At 46.0% G+C, this 22014-nt stretch overlaps 1 long non-coding RNA gene across 2 annotated transcripts in view; it reads left to right on the top strand.

Moving 5' to 3' along the window:
• The first annotated feature begins 223 nt into the window (after positions 1-223).
• Positions 224-22014, top strand: part of LOC125756379 (uncharacterized) — a 62252-nt gene continuing 40461 nt past the window's right edge. For both annotated transcript variants that reach the window (XR_007414515.1, XR_007414516.1), the window contains exon 1: positions 224-418. This is a non-coding gene — a long non-coding RNA (uncharacterized LOC125756379). The remainder of the gene's footprint in view (positions 419-22014) is intronic.

Genomic DNA, 22014 nt, shown 5'->3' with positions numbered 1-22014 from the left:
ACCGCTTTGTTTTATAGCTTTGCGCGCGGTTTGAGCCCTCTCCAGCGCCTGGCGGCGCGTGAGTTTTCCGCCTGAGGTGGCAAGAATAAACGCTGTTAGGCTCTGGAGCTGCCAACATGAGCAGCGCGGCTCGTTGGCAGGGTGCCTGCCCTTGCAATTGAGACACCGGGGGCTCTCTGCTCTGCATGGGCCCTCAGCGTGACTCCTTCCGCAGCGCAGGCAGCGCCTATCGCGCGAGCACGTCGCAGAAGCATGTCCATATACCCCACAGCGAATGCACTGGAGTGGTCGCGGTAGGCACGCCCGCACCAGCCTCCGTTGTTTGAAGAGAAAGAGTTCTCCCGGTACGGTGGTGCCCTCAAAGGTGGCACGAAGCGTGTTGCCACGGCGCACACAGGAAATGACCCTGACTGAGCAGGTGAGTTTGGCGGTGTTGGGTATCAGGTGTTTCAGCTTGCGACTGCTTCTGCGCAGAGCTGATAGAAGAAGCTAGTTAGTTAGTTAGTTAGTTAAGTTGGTTTTATTGGCGCAAAAGCGACTTCGGCTATGCTGCGCCAGCCACATGGTGAGAGAAGGAGAGAAAAGTGAAACAAAAACAACAAAAGCCAATAAACTGTACTCTAGGTAACGTACACTATCACCATGACTATGAGAATGTGGTCGTCTATGACATATGGGGTAGAATGAAAAGTGCAGTGTGGCTGTAGAAATGCCTAAGATCACTCGCTGATCCAGCCGAATAGATGCGTAAAATATATTGTATATATACATTAAAATTATGAGCATGATACGCGGGATGGTCAATGGGTATGTATTCTGCGCGGGATTATGATACTAAAACCGCAGAGATATGTACATAGCACTGCTGCCTTCCCCGTGTCCTTGTTTCCAAGGGCCAGGAGGCAAGTGCTTTATTTTAAAATAGCCGCCGCAGCAACGACCTCTTCGAAGAGGCCGTGCTACAGCTTGCAAAAGTTTATAAAGCTTCCCGCACTATGTGTAGCATGGAGCGCAGTGATTAAAGCTTATTTAATAAGTCTGTTTCGTCTAAGAAGCTCATGATATTAGCTAGTGGTATTAAAGGTTCTTCACCTAAAAGTAACCTTGGATGTAGTGGTATGTGTAAAGCATATGGAAGTGTTTCTGTTTTTGAGTGTCCATATCTGGACAGGTTGTTAAGATGTGTAATACTGTCAATTGTTCATGACATTTGTCGCATGTTGGTGGGTCCTCATCTGCCAATAGGTAGTTATGTGTAATATGCGTGTGACCTATACGAAGTCGACATAGGACAACTTCGATGAACCGTTTTTGATGGTAACATGTTTTCCATTCACCAAGTACAGGCTTGATGAGTTGGAGTTTGTTGTTTATATTTGATTCCCACTGGCTTTGCCATTTGAGTGTTAGTGATCTGCGAAGAGCTTTAATTCCAGCCGTTAGAGGTACGTTTATGTTAGAAACATTGAGATGTTGTGCTTCTGCTGCATGCTGATCCGCCCTTTCATTTCCTGGGATCCCGACGTGGCTAGGGACCAAGCAGAAACGTATAGACTGACCTTTACTTACGTGTGAAAGTATGTTTAAAATATTGCCAATAATGGGCTCATACTGAGACCGCGGATTCAAGGCCTTCAAAGCACTTAGAGAGTGTGTATATTACTGCTTTTTTGTATCCGGCATTTACAATCCTCTGAAGTGCCATCCACAAAGCATAACATTCAGCCGTGTAGACCGAGACAAACTGCGGCAGTCTAACTGTACGCTCCCACGTGCCTTGGACAACGCTGCTTCCGACATACGTATTTGTTTTGGAACCATCTGTATAGAATTCTTTGTAATTGTTATAAGTTTCCTGCACCATGCGAAATTCCTGTAGAATGTGCTCACGTGGTGTATTTTGTTTCTTTAAACGTGCCAGCGATAGATCGACAAATTTCGTGAAATCATTCCACGGAGCTAGTCTGGATGACCTTGGCATAACAGCGAGTGCTTTAGTGGGGGCGTTGCCCTCACGACTTTTTATTGCGATAGCAATTATATGGACAGTCTCGGCTGATTTTTGCCGTCGCCGTCGCCGCCGTCATGCTGCGTATATGTATAAGTATGTATATATACATGAATATCCCAAAGAAAAATAAATCAGAAAAATGCTTCCGAAGCGCGGAATCGAACCAGCGACCTCTGAATTCGCAGCGCGGTGCGCTAAGCACTACTCCACAAAGCGGACATCCCTGTGGCAGCTAACGGCGAGCGTTATATACACACCCTTTACCGTTTGCAGTCCTCCGAGACGGAGGCGCTTATAAGAGAGAGAGAGATAATAAAAACGAGAGAAAGGCAGGGAGGTTAACCAGAATTGTAGCATCCGTTTCTTCATTACCAGCGAGATGGCGCTAGGAGCGCGCGGGCGCACTTAAAGGCGTCGGCCAGCTCTCTCGTTTCTTATATTTGCGCAGCGAGAACCTTGCCCTTCCGCCGTCTGCTCGCGCGGGCGCTCGAACAAACTACCGCAGTGTTCAGATTCTAAGCAGATCGAGCTACGTGGTAGCTCTCACCGCGCGTCGCGTGCGTGTAGCTAAAAGCGTTTCAGATGTCGTGCACGTAACGTACGTGTACTTTTCACGTTTGCGTATGAGAAGTCCCTACGTACGTGAAATTAAAACTGTCTAGTAGCTGCCGGGTAGTGATGGACGCGCGATAGTCGCAGCGCGTCCATCACGGGCTGCTTTTCTTGCTATCGCATTCATTGCTTCGCCCTTGCGGCGAAACTGTGACTTTTTTCTTCAAATCTGAGCATCAGCGGTTTGATGACATTTGGCTTGTTTACAAGCATAGTGTAAGCGTTTGTCGCAGTGCGTGATGATGTTATGACATATGTGGTTTGGCAGAGAATAAATTCTGAGAACGTATGCAAACATAATTTGCGTTCTTCTCTGTTCTAGGGCTTTTGCTCGTGGTTTTTTAAATATGAGATTTTCTTGCGTGGGATATCTGCGAAAGGTACCCCACGCTTTGCTTTGTAATTTTTTAGCTTGTTTACAATCGCTATTCCACCAGGGTTTTACTTTTTTACAAAAGATGCCAGAAGATTGTGGGATAGCCTCCGCTGCTGCTGCTAGTATGCAGGCAGTGATCCTGTTGTTCAATTCATCTACACTTAACCGCCCAATTATCTCTGTTTCAAGAGTAGCTTTTTTAGTGAACAGAGGCCAGTTTGCAGACTCAAGCTTCCAGCGCGGTGGTCTACAGGGGATCATGGGAAGTGGAGACACAAGTTGTACAATGGCAGGCATGTGATCACTACCGTAAGGATTATCAATGACTCTCCAGCTAAAATCGGTAAATATAGATGGGGAGCACAACGCTAAATCCAAGCAGCTCATAGCTCCAGTACTTGGGGAGCAGTATGTGGCTGTGCCAGTGTTTAGGAGACATATATCGCTCGAAGTATAAAATCTTCGATTATTTGTCCTCGACCATCCGTTGTAGTGCTTCCCCACAATGTGTTATGGGCGTTAAAATCCCCCGTTACAATAAAAGGTTACGGCAGCTGGTTTAAAATAACTCCAAATGTCTCACAGTGAATGGTGTAGTTTGCGAGATATAGATGTGCTAAAATTGTAACCGCTGCGGCTTCTATGTGGCTGTTAACCGTTATTCGTCTTGTAGGGACACTACTTTGCACGATAACAGCCACGCCACCAGACAACCTGCTAGCCTGGGTTCGGTCTCGGCGTATGACAGTAAAGTCCTTTAAAAAGTTTGTGTGCCTGTCGCCCAAGTTTGTTTCTTGTAGGCACAATGCCACAGGGGAGAAGGTGTTTATCATGTCTTTTATGTCACCTAAATTATGTAGCAGTCCTCTACAATTCCAGTGGATAATAAAAGCCATTTTGAAATTAAAAGGTGAGACTTGCTGCTACAAGTGACTGGAAGAGAGGAATGTTAGCTGACATATTGCAAGAACCTGCAGGTTGAATTACTTTACGTTATTGGCGTCTTGTGTTTTGTGGAGCGGTCGAGAGAGTCCCGCCGCCCCTTCGGCGCTGCCTACGCCGTCTGACTTGGAGTGGTGTCCATGGCCTCTTGAGAGGCTCTGGACAATCGCTCCAGAGAGCGATGTCTACGCTGCGTAGACTTCGTATCGAGCAACGAAGTCTTGGACCCCACCTGGCCGGACGTCGATGGGACCTCGTTGGCCTCTGTGGTGCCTTGGCTGCTGCTGCAGCTCGTCGACGCCACTGGTGTGGTCAGGATCGGAGATGGCAGGGCAGCCTTGGCTACTCCCGCCGTGGGGGCGGGTGGCGCTGGCCTCGGTACGCTGCGTGTGGTCCGCGCAACCGCCAAAAGCCGTTGTGGTGTCGCCCCCCGCTGCACCACTTCGGCGAAAGATGTTTTTATTGCGAAGGACGGTGAAATACGTTGTCGTGCTTCACGGAACGTAATATTTTAAGCTCTGGAGTACGCAGGGTGAGGGCCGTCGCAGTTTGCACAGTGCGTCTCATCGTGATTGCAATCATCAACGGAATGTCCCGTTGTTCCACATTTTGCACAGGTAAGCTGCCCTCGACAGCCTTGGGACGCATGCCCAAATCTTTGGCATTTAAAGCAACGCCGCGGGTTGGGAATGTAGGACCTGACATGCAGTTTTACATAGCCAGTTTCCAGAGTTTTGGGTAAGGTAGTTGAGCTGAAAGTCAGTACTATGTGCTTTGTAGGGATTTCGATGTCATTCCTTCTGATTGTAATGCGCTGCACATGGACTACATTTTGATCTCTCCATCCGTCCAGGAGTTCTGCATCGCTGAGTTCCATTAGATCTTCGTCTGACACTACACCTTTGACAGTATTCATGGTCCGGTGTGTGCTCACCGAGACAGGATTGTTTCCAAACGCCACGAGGTGTGCAAGCTTGTTATACTGGTCCTTCTCTTTTACTTCGAGGAGCAAATCCCCGCTTGTCATCTTAGTAGCCTTATAGCCGCTTCCAATAATTTCCCTTATACCCGTGTCACACGGGTGTTTCGAAGGCCATTGAACCGATGGTCCATTGACTCAACGGGGATGCACGCGCTGCCACACGGGCAGTTTCGAAGGCTATGAGTCAGTGGCCCATCGAGTCGACGGAGCACTCCACGACTCCATTGAAACTTCGACGGCCATCGAGCGGCGGAAGCGGAAACAGCGTCATCGCGCCCTCTCGTTCCCAGTGTGCTAGTACTCATAATTAGAAAAGGAAAAATTTAACGAGTATGCATTAAAAGCAGTGTGCATGGGTGTTATAACTTATTTACTAAAGTATTTGTGTCATTAAGAATGTAGGAATTGCGCATGCTCGCGATAACAGCAGCAGCTAATCCTCGATGGCGTCGGCTTCCTCTTTCGCCGCTTCGATCCCAGCATCAAGCTGCATGATCGCAGTCATGTAGAGCACCATAGCAGCCCTGCCATCTGTTTCGTGGTCACTCATGACGGCGGAACAAGCACGTAATGAAACGAAATGAGTACACGCAACCGCAAAACCAGGCAAAACGGCAGAACCAGAGAACACCCATACACTTAGAGAAGGGAAACTGTACCTTTGACAGTGCAACGGAAATAAGGGTAGCGGTGGCGTTGTGAACTAAAGTAGCCGACCAAGAGATGCCGTTGTACAACAGGAAACGGAAATGACGATGAGCTTTATGCAATATGGCTGCCGTCGCTTGTTTTTGGTTGCTGTGCAGTGCGCTCCGGTCGCCCGTGCTCGTACAAAAGAAATAAATGTATATGCCACGTTTTGTTCACTTACCGAGCCCTGCGAGTGTCGTAATGAATCTTCTGAACTGTCTTTCGTGTGTATTCCGTGCCCCAACTGTGTGAAATGCTACAAAGGTGCCAGGAGACGCCAATGCCTCAACTGGCATTAACGCACACAACACCGGCGATGTGTAAGCCTGATAATGTTTTATTACATATTTATAAATCATTACAAGACAAAGTACACCACTGAGCGTTCACACAAGCAAACAACGCGGTTACATCGTGAAGTAGTGGCTCATAAAGCGCGAACGCACGAGCAAGAAGAGCTACGAAACCTATGTATACGCTCGTGTACACTATAATTATTTCCCTATTTCCTCGTGCCAATTTTATGCAGCCTCTTTGGGACATCACCTGGCCGGTAGCCTTGCGGAGAGAATACGATAGCTTGCAGCGCAAAACTCAGTGGCTGGCAAAACTCACTTCTCTAGACCTTTTGACTTCACATTGTGAAACCACCCGAATCCGTACTTTCCTTACTACTGGCTTGTTTCTTGACAAGTTTAGCATAGCAGGTAAGGTGCCGCGCTGGTAGATGCGAGGACGTGGGTGTGAAATCCCTCCACGAAGGCCGCATTTGTTTTGTTTTATCGCCTAGGAAAACTAGGCGACAAAATGGATGCGGCCGCCGTGACGGGCATTTCGGTGGGGTGCGAAAGCCGAAAACACGTGTACTTAGATTAAGGTGCACATTAAAGAGCCCCAGGTGGTCAAAACTGATGCGGAGTGCCCACTATGATGCACGTCATAATCGCATCGTGGTTTCAGCACTTAATTCTCCAAAAACAATTCATATATTAAATTTCTATGGATTCAAAACTATTTTAACTGGTGGAGCGAACCTATAATAAATTCGCCCTGGATGAAAAATTATCCTAACGTCTAGTTTCTCTCTGCAGAGGCAATCGGCTAAGTTGTGTCCAAAGAGGCAAGCAATGGCTCGGAGTAGCACAAAATTTGTTTCAGCTTGCAGCTGACCGCAGACAAGTGGGCTGGGAAAATTCCAACCTTTCTTGGTAAAGAGCCCACTTGACAGCACGGCAAGTGCCCAGAAATGAATAGGTATGGTTTAATCATTCTGTGCGTTCCCACATTGTAAGTAACCAGCTTAATTCACAACACAGATACATAACAAACACTTTATGGTCACAACAATACTGTAGGAAATATCAGTACATTGCTTGTTAACACATGGACAACAAGTAAAATTGTACAACCAAGTCATGAGCTCCTTGGATTGCTTATCCTTTTTGCTTAGAACAATTATAACACAGCAGTGTATGAGCACAAAAACAATAGTCTTGAACTGCTAAGTCAATTTTTGCAGCAGACTTCCAAGTCTTTGCCTGGCTTAATTCTCTGTTTTTGAATTCCAAATACCAGAGAATCCTAATATGTACAAACTAGGGGTGTGTGAATATTCCGAGTGTCGAATTCGAATCGAATAGTACCTAATCGAATAATTTGATTCAACTTTCGAATAGCTAGTATTCGAAGTTTCGAATAATTCGACAGGACAAATATCTAAAGCGCGACAAAGGCCAATGGTGCAACTTGGTTAGGGTGGGGTGGCAAAAACTAACGCTAACGTCGTTACACTAGGCCTTCCGTTAAAACTTTCACTGACATCCTGGTTCAAAAGCGAGCGCATGCTCATCTTAAAAGAGATTGTCATTTCCGCACGTAGGAAAACACATGAGAATACTGTCAAGCCCTTCATAACTTCGTTCCCAGAACGAAGGCACTGACTTCTTGCGCAGTTCGGTCGCGTATGCTGCAAGTGCCGTAAAACGTCCCGACTTTGACCTGCGAAACCCTTGGTCATTGGCTTTGCTTGTAAAAGTTTGTTCACACTGGGCAGTCGCCACTGCCACACCGAACCACTCGTTCAGAAACTTCCATCGTTGTGGCACGCAGTTGAAACGCTGCTGTGAACGGGCGCCCGAAGATTTTTGGGCACGGAGCACCAATGGCGATGAAGCACAACATTACCGTTGTCAGATGAGCCGTATTGCGCGACCATGGGGAAAAAACTAGCCACTGTACCCCCCTCTGTTAGTCTTTAGGAGGTTTGGAGTGGCGCTGCTGACTGGAATGGCGGCTCTTCTATCAACATGCTTGCGCGCCCATAGAAACTGAAACGAAAGCCGCTCTCAAACAAGTGCGTAATGAAACTGTCGGCACGCCGTAGCGTCCCTGATTTGTCCTTTGTCTTGCCGTAACTGGCGATACACATTTTGTGTAAGTATACTATTCGATATTTTTGGCCACTATTTGATTCGATTTGAGGTGAAATTTCACAATTTGTACACCCCTAGTACAAACATTTGCAGAAACAATTTGCGACAGTGAGCACTGCAAAATGGGCCATTAGTCACCTCCATCATAATACGAAGCAGTTTCTCTGACACCCCTCTCAAGTGTGCTACAGCACCTATTTGAACAGAGAATGCTTCTTCCAATTTTCTGACAAAATTGAAAGCTGCTTCTGTGGGCACTGTTAAATTACCTAGAGTCTTGTCCTGCATCTCCACTGCTTTGAACATCATGGAGATTTGGTTTGGTGAAGACAAATCTTGGCTTTTGTCTTTCAAGAGATCCTTGCACTGTAAGCATGGTGCTTTTTTCAGAAATGCTTGTACTAGGTATCCTGACACGTAACAAACTATGTTTGATTCAAGTACATCTGCTGGTTCTACGGTGTCTGACAGGTTTGAGCTGAAGGTGTCGGCCACAGTAGGACTTTCTTGATCGAGTCTTAATTTCTTTAGCTCAGTTAGAAGAACAGCCTTATCTGCTTGGCAGTTGCTGCCATCTGAAAGCTTGAAGAGCTTCCCGACAATGATATGCCTGAGACCGGCAGTGAACTGAAATGTGTTTGCAGTCTCGTTACAGCTGAGCTGCTGCATATGATCCCAAACAAGTTCTCCAAGGGATCCTGATTCAGACGACGAGCGAGCAAAAACTTGAAGTTATAGGATTCCTGCAGATCTGCCCACAGCATACAAACCACTTTAATTGTCACCTGCCAGCCCTAAATGGTTCTTGGTTGCCTAGGTTCTTTGAATATCCAAGATTTAATCCATGCAATCCAAGAATGCAAGAATTCAATGTACCTTGTAGAATTATTAATTGTATACCTCATTTTTCTATCAGCTATCTTTACACAAGAACTGTTTAATGAATCAAACTGATCTATTTTCACAACAAACTCAGCTGTGCTTGTGGCTTCTGGTGGAGAACATTAAATGCTATGAATGCTTCTATTGCTAGATAGAGACTGTTGCTGAGCACCCACTTTACTTTCATGTTACCAAATGCACTTTCATAGATGTGCCCTCAGTGAGTTTAGGTAGGCATTTTAGTTTCAGGTGATGTGTTCATTCATACAAATCTTAATATTCCCCCAGGAAGCAACAATATCACCAACAGGAATATCATGCTTCCTCAGATTATTCGTCATACATTTCAACAGGTAGGGGATGTCAAAAATGAAGGAAATCTTCTATTTATCAGCAATAAAGAAAGGCCTGTCAGGGCTCACACCCAGTGTCCTTGCAATAACGCAATTGCTGCTACCCTGGTCACAAACCAATGCTTTGACGAAGAGGCCACATGCCTTTAGCTCAATGATTAGCTTTTTCAATGACATTAAAAGGGGCCCTGCGCGAACTGTCCCCTCTCTTCTCAAAAAGGCTACTGGCTGTATCCATTTCTTCGCTATCCCAGAGACCACAAGTGCTGCAGTGTGCGCTGTGCCATTTGTTCTTTCTCTGGCATTATCAACATATCCATGTATGATGCCTTCCTTAGGGTCATACTGCAGATTTCTTTTTAATGAAATTTTGTCAAAAATTAGGCAGCAAGCTCTGTCTTGAATTTCCCAATTTTTTTTCTTGCCTTTTCTTTGAATAACTCGAGAATCTGAGGCAGAACTCCTGTCTTTATATTTACAGCCGACAGCCACGTCCTTCAGGACTTCACTGTGGGAAGGCTCAGTACTAGGGGTGTGCGAATATTCGAGTTTTGAATTCGAATCGAATACTAACTAATCGAATAATTCGATTCGACTTTCGAATAGCTAGTATTCAAACTTTCGAATAATTCGACAGTACGAATATCTAAAACGCGACAAAGGCCAATGGTGCAACTTGGTGAAGGTGGGGTGGCTAAAACTAACGCTAACGTCGTTACAATAGGCCTTCGTTAAAACTTTCACCAATTTCCTGGTTCGAAAATGAGCACATGTTTACCTTAGAGGAGGTTATGTTATTTCAGCACGAACAAAAAAAAGACAAGAAAAGTGGCAAGCCCTTCTCAACTTCACTTCCGAAACGAAGGTACGGACTTTTGAATAGTTCGGTCACGTATGCCGCAAGTGCCGTAGAACGTCCCGAATTTGGCATGCGAAACCCTTGAGGATTGGCTTCACATGTGAAAATTTGATCACGCTGCACATTCGCCACTGCCGTACTGCACCACTCGTTCAGAAACTCCCATCGTTCCGGTGCTCAAACAAAACGCTGCTGTGAACGGGCGCCTGAAGATTTTTGGGCCCAGAGCATGGCCATGGAGCACAATAACGTGACCGTTGTCAGATGAGCCATATTGTACAATTATACAAAAAAAAAAAACTAGCTACCGTACCACCACCCTCTGTTGCCCAAGAGGTTAAGAGTGGCACGGCTAACTGGAATGGCAGCTCTTCTATCAACATGGTTGCGCGCCCATAAAACCTGAAAAAAAAAAAAAAAAACTCCCAAACAAGCATGTAACAAACCTGTCACCACGCCGTAGCTTTCTTGATTTTTCCTTTCTCTTGCCGTTACTGACAGTGCACGCTTCGATACTATTCGATATTTTCGGCCACTATGCGGCACTATTCGATTCGAGATGAAATTTCACTATTCGCACACCCCTACTTAGTACCTTTGATAGATATTTATATGCCTCAGGGCTTGTAAAGTAAAGACTGAGGGCAAACTGTCGAAGTTGCATCGGCCATCGTCTCCCATGTTTTTTCAGTGGTTGCAGATGCATTTGCACTCTTAGAATTTCCAAAAAATCCTTCTTTAGGTACCTGCCTGCTTCAAGAAGAAGCTGCGCATGAGATGCAATTGGTTTCTTGGACTTTTTAAGTCTTGCAACAATTTGATGGAGGTGGGAGTTCTCGTCACAGTAGCGCTGAAGCCTCTTCATAGAACGTGGAGTGAGCACCTTCCGGGTCCTGGTCCTGGCTCTTGGGGTTCCTGGAAAATCAAAAAGCCACATCACTAATGTTAAGTCTAAGCAAGAGGCTTTAAAACTTACACTTTGGTTAAATGGTTTGCTAAGTTTGGTACACTAGAAACACGTACATTTGTATTTTAATGCAACGTATTATTACCTGGAATTTTGTGTGCATCCCTTACAAAATTTGCAAGCTGTGCCCAAATTGAAATACCAGGTCAGGCTAGTGTAAAAGGCTAATTTGGTATTTTTGCATGTTATGAGAACAAAATAAACACAGGCAAAATGTATTTTTTGTCACACAGCCACGTATATGACTGGCCAAAAGTAGGCACGCACCCAGTGGCAGATAGAAAAACGTAAAACAAAAGGGCGTTTATTTATTGAAAGCATCTATTTAATGTAATGAGCTGTATCATTAACCAGTTGTAGTGCCAATATTTATATATTGGGGACGCATGTGGGAATAATTCCTTTTTGTTTTGTAAAATGAAGACACACTTACTGGAATTACTATGTAATCTTGCATTAATCTTGCTTTAATAAGAGGAAGAATACCTACTCTGTGTAGTTGGTGCTGTTGGCAATGGCTCCTGTGCCCCCTGGGATGCTGGCTGTTGTATTGGTCTGAGTCTGAGTCTGAGTCTTTATTTCAGACATGCATACAAAAAATATATATATACATGGCTGAGGAGGAGGGAAAAAAAGCCGCACAGTCGCGGCTTGACATTGCTCCCTTCCCCCCGTATACATCGGCACTGCGGTATGCACGAAACAGAAATAGCACAGGATAACATTGTAGCATAACAAACAAGAACTCCAAAGCAGAAAAAAAGAACACGGTGCACAATAAAATGGGTGACACTACAAACACATTATATCTCCAGATATATTCAAATAAAGTTGCGTACACAAAATATAATTAAGGTGCACACATTAAAAATCAAAAATCACAAATCATCATCAAAAATGTACACATTAACGAAATAAGTTTCGAAGAGAGTTAAAGGAAAGTTCGCGTATCGAGGTGTGAGTAAAGCCAAACTTGTTAAGCAAGGAAGGTAATGTATAGCTTAGGGTTTGAAAGCCGTAATTAGTACGTGGGTGAGGCACAGACCAGTACTCGTGGTGTCTTGTAAGGTAGCAAAGAATGTTGGTGTGGAGGTTAGCGACTTCACATAAGAACAATATGCCGCGTTCAATCTGTGATTTGTAGAGCTGTAAAAGACGATGATGGTACATGTTGGTAAAGTGCATGATATGGTAGGTGGTAAACAGTGGTTCAGAGTGCGTTCTGTAAGGCACGCCAGCAATCGCTCTAAGCGCATTTTTCTGCATAGAGACTAGTTTACTAATATTTGTTTTTGTTGAACTTCCCCATACCAATACGCAATATTTTAACTGTGATTCAAACAGGGCGTGGTACAACGTAAGCTTTGCCTTTTCTGGCAATAGATGCTGGAATTTTCTCAAAACGCCAACTACACGTGCAAGCTTACTTTGAAGATGTTCTATGTGACTATCCCAGAGCATGAATTCATTAAAGTAGACTCCAAGCGTTCTAACTGTGTCAGTAATTTCTATGGCATTTCCTCCTAAGGTAAGTGTGGCTCTGACAGAAATAACTTGATTTTTTGCTCTGAAAAATGTTGCTTTAGTTTTATTGGAATTAATAAGAAGGGAATTTTTAAGAGACCAAGTATGTAACTTATTTAGGACGATATTGGCCCGATTGACTAAATCATCTGCATTTGAACCCGATAAGAATAAGCTCGTGTCATCTGCGTATATAATATATTGAACACTAGTGTCTATTTCTATCAAATCATTAATATAAATAATGAACAGCAAAGGACCAAGCAGGCTACCCTGAGGAACACCATGTTCTACTTTATTACAGGACGAGTCGTGGTTGTCGATAGCCACATACTGAGTACGATTACGCAAATAACTCGATATTAAATCCAAAGAAATACCTCTGACACCATAAGCTGGAAGTTTTAAAAGAAGGGTTTTATGATTAATTCTATCGAACGCTTTTGAAAAATCTATAAATATTCCTAAAGTCAATAGTTTCATTTCTATATTATGAAGAATAAGTTCTTTTTGTGTGAGCAACGCAACTTCCGTAGATGATCTTTCCCTGAAACCAAACTGTGTATTGGTTATCAGCCCGTATTTTTCGAAAAATTTTGAAATACGCACATAAATAACTCGCTCTAATCCCTTGGAAAAAATTGGTAGAATGGATATGGGCCTATAATTACCGAGGGTTTCTTTAGCACCTCCCTTATGGAGAATAATCACTTTCGCCTTTTTCATTTCTGATGGAAATATACCAGTGCTGAGGGACAAGTTATAAATATGAGTTAGGAAGGGGCAAATGACATCAAGTACATGTAGCACGGGTCTCATTGTCAGACCAAAAGCATCCGCGCATTTACTGATTTTCATACGTCTGAAAGCGGCTAATACTTCATCGCTATCACACTCGATAAGTGCCATGGTGTCCTGTGCTCGGTTTCTCACGTAATCGAGAGTGCTAGGGTCATGCTCACTTTGAACAAGGGATGCAAAGTAGTCATTGAACTTGTCACTTAAATCTTTCCCAACATAGTTGATACCATCAATTGTAAGAGAAGCAGGTGAGCACGTTCGTTCAGATTTTAGCAACATGTTTAATCTATTCCAGAGAACCTTTTGATCACTAATGCCTGAAAATAAGCGAATGTGATACTCTTTTTTAGATTTTCTTATTGTGCCATTCAAATTATTGCGAAATTTTTTAAAAGCTACGAGATCGGGGTGTTCGCGACTCTGTAAAAACTTCTGATATAAGTTGTTTTTCTTGGAAATCATTTTAAGGATGCGAGACGTCATCCAAGGCTTACGGGCCTTCTTCGGTTTTTTCGCAACCCTGTATGGGAATGCCTTGCTGTAAAACATTGTGAAGTGTTTTAAAAAAAGTTAAATGCCTCGTCTGCAGTCGTGTGTCTGTACAGTGGCGTCCAATCAAAATTTAATATCATGCAACGAAATTCTTCTAATGAGCTGGCGTTATATTTTGTGTCCGAAATAATGGGTCGTGAGTAATTTTGTTAGAAACCAATGAGACGTTGCTCAACAGAAATACGGGGAGGTGATCACTCAATGCTCTGTTAATAACCCCTGCAGAAACACATTCAGTAGATTCATTAGTGATTATCAAGTCAAGTGCAGTTGCAGACGACGAGGTAACACGGGTTGGTACAGTGATAACATTTCGGAGAAGATAAGACTCAATCAGAAGCAACAACTGTGTGCGTCCTGGAGAATTCTCAAGAATATTAATATTCAGATCACCACCAAGGAAAATAGTATATTGGCACTGACACGCAAATTCAAAAACACTTTCAATGTAAGCAAAGAAATCTTCAATGCGACCACACGGGGGGCGATAGACAACAACGAAAAGTAGTTTTCCAGAAAGCACAGATAGAACTTCATAATCAGGTGTAACAGCGCATAAATGTTCAATCCTATCCGAGTACATGTGCTTTAGCAACAGCAAACATGTACCTCCACCACGTTTACCAACGCGATGCAAATAAAAAGAATCATAGTTTTCAAGAGCGAAAGAGTCATTCTCTAACATCCAAGTTTCGGTCAACATTATTGCATTAAATTTGAAACTGAATTCGCAAAGAAACATTTCTAAAAGATCTTTACCACGGATCGATTGAATGTTAATGTGCAGCACTGATAATGTAGATTTAGTAACAAGTTTTCCAATGTTATTAGGGGAAACATACGGGGAATCCATCGTGAATTAGGAAGTGTACAAATGGAATTATAGCATTACACGGCTAGTCGCGGCGTTACACGGTGGAGAGATATTGAGGGGCACTGGAAAAGAATGCTGTATATCACTATATAAATTTAAGCAGGCGCAATGGCATTGTGCTTTATTTTTGGAAAGCTCCCACTTACTGGTCTCACGCCTTGATGCTGAGAGCTCTGGAGAGAAGTCGGGGAAATCTTGGTATTCTGAAAGTACACATCATTACATTAATTCTATATCCGCTTTAGAAAAAAACACATCAGATGAAATACACACTTTCAATCAAGTAAACAATGAAAATTACCATCTATGGAAGCAGCGAAACGAAGCTTCGACACTTGTGACATAAGAAATATTATTCGCGAAACCACTGCTGTTACAGGGTGGAAGGTACAAAATACTCATCAGGCAAAATTCGTTACAAAATTTAGATTTTATATAGTAATCGTGAGACCAAGGAATGATAAGAGTTTCTGAACAATCTCGACGGTCCCAACACACACACACCCCTACATTCTGGCGAGATAAGTCTTAGATCTCAATATCGGTGGAGGGGTATGAGACCCCCAGAGACCGCATTAACTTTAAGCCCCCTTGACTTTAAGGACTGCTGATAATAATCTAAATGTTTAACACAATCTAATCATTCATGAAGAACCCCAAAGAACGTTCTCTTTCACCTAATGCGATTACCATTACGTTCAATATCACCGCTGTTCGCGCCCCTCGCGGATATAAAGTCTCTTTTAAAAAATTTGTGCTCGATTATTAGAAACGCTGCACGCATAGCCACTTCAAATTGCCTAGGCGTCCTATTGAAAAATCACGCGCAATCCCTTTAGGTACAGTACACCGAAATCACACCAGACGTGTCGCGTGTGCAAGTTACACGGCAATGCAAAGCTGACACTGAACAATATGTGGTTTATGTATTCGTCATTATAGCAATATATTAGTTGATGTAACAAATGTCAAAGAAACGACGACGGACCATTGAACAAGAGCATAACTGACGCTCCGGCTTACCTGTTTACGGTGCAGAATCAACAGATCGACTCCATGAAAGCGTGAAACGTACACCTCGATCTCGATCGCTGCGGCATTCCTAAATTCGCCGGTAAACTGAGTCAGCTACTATTGCTGTAAAGATAAAAGGGCGTCTGCGAACTGAAGCGAAAGGTGCTTCCGCATTTACGTTGCCGCCGAACAATTTGAACGCCAACGGCCACTGAAAAGATGGATACAAATTGGATTTTGGTCCAGTTAGTCATCACTGAAGTCCTAAAACGTTGACACTTCAATTAAAAAGCAGCTATACATATTAAGTCTAAACATAAGTAACTCCCTAGCTATCCAAAGCAAAATAACATGTTTGAATGATTCATTGGCTTGCGCAAAACAATTTCTTAAAGTGTAAAATTTGGGTGGTTTAGCGCCCCTAGCAGGGAAAATGCAAACTAAGATAGCCGACCGCTAAAAGAGGAGTCAGTAGCTCCACTCAGCGCGCATATCGATGGAACTCGCCGCGGTCGATTTTTTCGCCCTCTGCGGCGATCGCGAGAACTTGAGACTTTCCGGGGCCTGGCAGAACTACGTGGCAAACCCGGAAAAGCGGCCGGATTGGTAAAGCGGTTGTAATGTAACCACAGTTTCGCTGTTCAACAAATTTCTAACCAACTCTGTTTATAACTAATAATGCACTCAAAATTATGTATAAACAATTTTTTTATATTTTAGAACAAAACGACGCACAAATGTGTGCTTTTAAATGGATTTATTTTAGTTCACTTACGATGACATGAAAACGAAAATAAGATTAGCAGCGCCACAAAGTTTTTGCGAGAAACACCGGAATCACTCAACGGCCGTTGAAAACCGTCGTGTGGCAACGCGAGAACTCCATCGAGTTCGATGGAGTTGGAGCGCTTCGATGGCCATTGACTCAATGGCCTTTCAAGCATGCCCGTGTGTCACAGGTATTAGACACTTAGCAACCAAAAACGGTGAAATAGCTCGAGCCTTTGTAGATGATTCTTCGCAATGTATTACATGGAATTTCGGGGACGTCTCTTTGTTTTTTGGCGAAAGCAGAAAAGATGCATCGGTGCGGACCCTTTTCAAGGTACGATCAGTTGAAGGGTTCGAGGATCCCATAAAAATATTGATTTGTTCGGCGGCAATGCCAGTCACCCACCACCGAGCCCAACGAGGGGACATGGCAGAGGTTGAGAGCGATCCCTGACATGCGAACTGTACATTGCCATATAACCAAATATGATATAACCTAGGTTGGGAAATCGGAAGTAAACAGAAGAGAGAACTAGACAGGAAAGATATAAAGTGAGAGCGAAAGGCGAAGGTGTCAGGAGAGAGGGACAGGAAAAGGCGACTGCCGATTTCCCCTGGGTGGGTCAGCCCAGGGGTGCCGTGTACGTGAAGCCGGGGCCAAAGGGGTGTGTTGCCTCTGCCGGGGGGCCTTAAAGGTCTAATCACCTGGCGTTGGCTCAACCCCCAGGATCCCCTTTTCCCCGGACACCGCAATGCCACGCACGGCTAGGCGTGGGAGGGGGTCGAAACCCCCCCCGTTAGCTCGGGTCCGTGGTGTCGCTACACACCAAACGCCTGCTTGCGCAGACGCCCCTGCGGGGGATAGAGAAGCGATCAAGGCGACGGTGAGTTAAAGCAAATTTTTTACATACATATAAACAGAGGCGTTACATATTCGGCACTGGGGCCGACAGCTTATTGGGCTCGCACAGAGGTGCGACGACGACCCGGGATTTCTTCGTTCGCTGTCTCTCTCTCTCTCCGCGCAGCTTGGTTCTTTTATAGCCCTTGCCGAGTCCTTGCATCAGCCAGTAGTTCGAAGCCTCCAATCAGGAACCGCCCTTAGTCGCTGGCTCGAACCTGATCCGTAGAAGAGAGGGCTTGCCGCACGTTGCGTGAGAAATTTCCGTTGGTTGCGTCAGACGCATCGCCGGAGTTGCCGGGGATTGCGTAAGACTCCCGCCTCGTTGCATTAGCTGGTGTTGACGCTGGTTGCATCAGACAGTCTATCGATGTTGACGCTGGTTGCGTCAGACGTTCTACCAGCTTGAATGCCTTGTCGAAGCAAGGAAGTTTGGGTTGGGAGCCCTGGCATAACAGCGGTCCTTGCGGCGGCAGCGGGCAGGCAGGAGAGGCGAACTTGTCGGCCAGCAGTTCAGCCAGCTAGGGCCGCGCTGCAGAGCTGAAATACCGGTCCGTCTTGCGGGAGGGTCCCGATGAGGGCCTGAACTGCAGTGGCTTGGGCTCCAAGCACGGCAGCCTTGTGTACCTCGCTTTCGGGAGCAGGGCATCGGGTGGCAGGGTGACCACTGCAGTGTATAATCGCCCCGGCTGCACCGCCGACGAGATGGCAGCAGAAGGGACGCAAGCAAGCGCGTCCTTGCACTTTGAAGATTCAGCACCGAAGATTAAACTCTGAGACATGTTAGCAGCAAGAAATTAATGTAAACATGAACAGTAGTTTTTTTTTAGGGGCGAAGCTCCTTAAGGCGGCACCCGTTCGTCCCTCATAGTAGTCGTAGTGCGTAACCAGTCGTAACCCTAGTACCAGATCTTGACCTCCAAGGTGGTGCCGGTGGGAGATTTTTCCTGTGCGTTGTTGAACAATAAAAAATTCGCAGCGTGCGCGTTAACTAAAAGCCGAATTCTTCTATCTCTCATTCCCCATTAGCAGCCATTGGCATGTTCCAGTAGGAAACGTTAGTAGAAGTAGAAGTGTAAGTGTTAGCTAAAAGCCGACTTCTTCTGTCTCTCATTCCCATTAGCAGCCATTGTTTACCTCCAAGGTAGTGCCTGGTGAGATTTCTCCTGTGCGTGATTAAACAATAAAAATTTTGTTCAAAACGCCGTTGATTGATAAAATAAACCAACGAAAGACGCCAGATGTTTTGCAAAAACAAAACGAAAGAACGCCAGATGTTTCTAAAGCAAAACGAAAAGACGCCAGCTGCTTAACGAAAGACGCCAGATGTTTTCTAAAGCAATGGTTTTCTAAACAATGAAAATTCACAGCGTACATGTAAAATTAAAGTGAGCTGCAAGTCGTCATAACTCATCGAACCTTTAGTATAAACGCGCCCGATCTCACGTCGGTGATGATGTACTGGGCAGAATTCACGGAAGATTCACGGTTTACCGATGAACCTCCGCAGCTTCGCCCACTCATCATCATTCATTCCGTGGATATGCTGTGATTTTTTTTTTGGTCCGCCATTCTGGGTTGGGGTCCCGTTCTCCATCCCCTTCAAAATTTAACTTGGCTCTGCCCTGTTCCTTTTTCTTTTCTCATTGGCATTGCCTGCTATATTATTATGGTGCGGGCCGGGGCTTTATTCTTTTTTCGTACCTCACAATAAAGAATGTCATTCTTGACGAGTCTCTCTGCCTCACGGCGAGAGAGGGGCGGGTCTGCGGAGGCCATGACTTCCAGCACCTTTCTTTCGTGTTGCCAGCGAGGGCAGCGGGGTTCGTTGGCGACGTGGGGGCCGTTGCAATGGGTGCTCTTAGGACCGGGGGCCGTGCAGTCCGCTCGAGCGTGGTCTCCTCCACAGCGATGGAAACGCGGTGAACTCGTGCATGTTGCATTGCAGTTTCCGTAGCCGCCGCACTGGAGAGTTCGGCGACGTTGCGCCCAAACTTTGCGAGCATGTTTGAAGAGGGCCACTTCCGTGGGTGGGGTGTTACCCTCAAATTTCACCACCACGTCACGCCCAGTGCGACTGCAAGAGAGCACTGGCGCGGCTGAGTCTGTTGTGAAGAACCGTCTCAGCATCCAAGGCGGGGTGGACTCCATAGAGGACGCCAGTGCAGGAGGCCAGGAGCCCTTGGTGGCAACTCTGTCTCGGACGTCCACCTCCCCAGTGCGTTGAACAGCTAGGAGGGCGTCAGTGTCGGCGCCCGAGGTGCTGTCTACCGCAACAACATTGCCCCTGAAGTTTACCCGAACTCGGTCGGCTCTAGGGACGCGCGACAGTTGTGCGGCTATCGCGTCCCGTGTGAGGGCGAGGTAGTTGCTCTTGCGGCCTTTTGGGCGATAGAGTGCAGTGGCTATAGGGCCTTGAGGCTCCCTAGCAGCTTGTTTAGTTTCTGAGGAAGTCCAGCTGATGCTGCCGACGCCCACGCTTTTTGCGCGAAGGATTGGACCCTCGCTGGTTTGCCGGAGCAGCCCTCCCTGTCGGGTTTTCAGCTTGGGATTCTGAACGTGCTGGCGCAGCGTGTTGTCGCTGGTTGTTGCGGGCGTGCTCGTACTCGGAGCTGGTGAAAGCATCCTACGTATTGGTTCCAGCACGGGGCGCTTGAGTGCTGCAGCCGCGACGTCAGAGTTCGGAGCAACACGAAAGGTAGCAGACGACGCGCCGGCACGCTCCGAGCAGGGAAGTGGAGAAGGAAGCCGCTGCTGCTCCGAAGAGGCAACCAAACAACTTTTCCTTTCCTCCCTGCTTTCCTCAATCTCTCCTCCTCCGCTCAGGAGAGGGACACTCTCAGGCGCGCTTGCAGCGGCGTCGGAGGAATGTGGAAAGGGAGCAGAAGGGGTGTGGTCAACCGCAGCGGAATGCGGGTAGGCCCCCTCTTGCACAACGCAGAGCCGTCGATGGGGAGAGTCTGGCGAATGGGCGGGGCAGTGACGTCGCGGCGCGGCGATGACGCTGTTCACTTCACCGCCGCACCTCCGCTCCGGCGCCGTCCGCCATATATAGTCTTTCCGCGCACGGCCGAGGCTATGTACGCGCTGTTCGTTCATGAAATCTAGCGTTCTTAAACAAATTGCGAAAGCGAAAATTGTGCAAGAACACTGTTATACAAGTTTAATGAAGAATATGGAGTGAATTAGACGTGTCCAAATCATCGTGAAACTGAGTTGTGTACGCCGATTCGAATCCACGATGTTCTACGATACGCGCTGTGCTTCTAGAGCGCAGCTCTTAGGCGCCTGTTCCTGCGTTGTTCGGCATCGCCGTTGGCGTCGTCGGCCTAACCGATACAGCGAACGAGGACGAAAGACAGCGAACGTGGATTCTGTCGATATCACAAGCCACTGCCCTCTAACATCGCTTTCTGCCTCCGTCATGCGGGCTCGCCCTTCGGTCCGAGCTCGTGCGCATGCAAGGCTGGCGGGTGCGCTGCTACTGTCTCGCTTGTCGTTACGGGGATGTCGATGACGCCTGCAGTGCACCGAGTGGCGTGCGTAGCACTCGAGCACTGGCAGTTTCTGTGGCAATATGTATCGAATGTTCCAGTGCGGATAGCCAGAAATTCAAACACAGTTCGCGTTGCCTCAACAGAAAGCTGCGCTCAGAATTCGCATGAGGGAGTATAGTGATCATCGGTGACCTTTCCAGCTATGAAGATCTGTGGGTTTGCGTCTATTTTGTTTTGCTTTTTCGATTAATTTTTTTAAAGGTTGAGTTCAATAATAACGACGCTTGGTAATGTTTTTGTCGCTGAAGATGTTTAGTACGGTGCGGCTGGCGCTTCTCTGCACAGTGATGACGTGAGAAGTTTTTTGACCCAGCAATAATGCTCGCTCCGAACTGTGTACTATACTCTCCTGAACTGTGTACTATATATATAACATTGATTTCTTTATTGCTTCGGGAGCGGAGTACCGGCGAGTGCGCAAGATCACTATACAGTCGGAAATCGGATCTCCCATACTCGCGCTTTCAACAGTATGGGGGTGTTCATAAGCAGAATTCGCGCTGTTGAATGTCATGGTCATTAAAACATTGCTTTTAGGGCGAACGCCTTAGATGCCTCATGAAACGCGCGAATTGACTGCATTCCCGAGGCTTCGGCGCCAACACGAGTGAGGCAAAAAATCCTGTGATGATGTCACCAGGACGTCGCAGATAGCTCAAATTTGTGACGTGTCAACGACGTCATGCTGACGTCAGATTACGTTACGTCATCTGTTATTGTCATAACATGACATCGGCGCTTTGCACAGCCTCCGTGATCGCCCGCCGATAACGGAGGCAATCCAAGACCTGGGGACGAGCAGAGAGCTTGCAACGAAGGCATCACGAAGGCAGTGCAAATCGGCGAAGTCATGTGATGACGTCATCGCGTGAAGTCACGTTATTCGATGTCATGACGTCACAAGCTTTGGTCGT

The sequence above is a fragment of the Rhipicephalus sanguineus genome, chromosome 11, assembly GCF_013339695.2.
Source record: "Rhipicephalus sanguineus isolate Rsan-2018 chromosome 11, BIME_Rsan_1.4, whole genome shotgun sequence".
In the NCBI taxonomy this organism is placed as follows: Eukaryota; Metazoa; Arthropoda; class Arachnida; order Ixodida; family Ixodidae; genus Rhipicephalus; species Rhipicephalus sanguineus.
The sequence above is the reverse complement of the archived record's forward strand: the minus strand, read 5'-3'. Positions and strand labels throughout refer to the sequence as shown.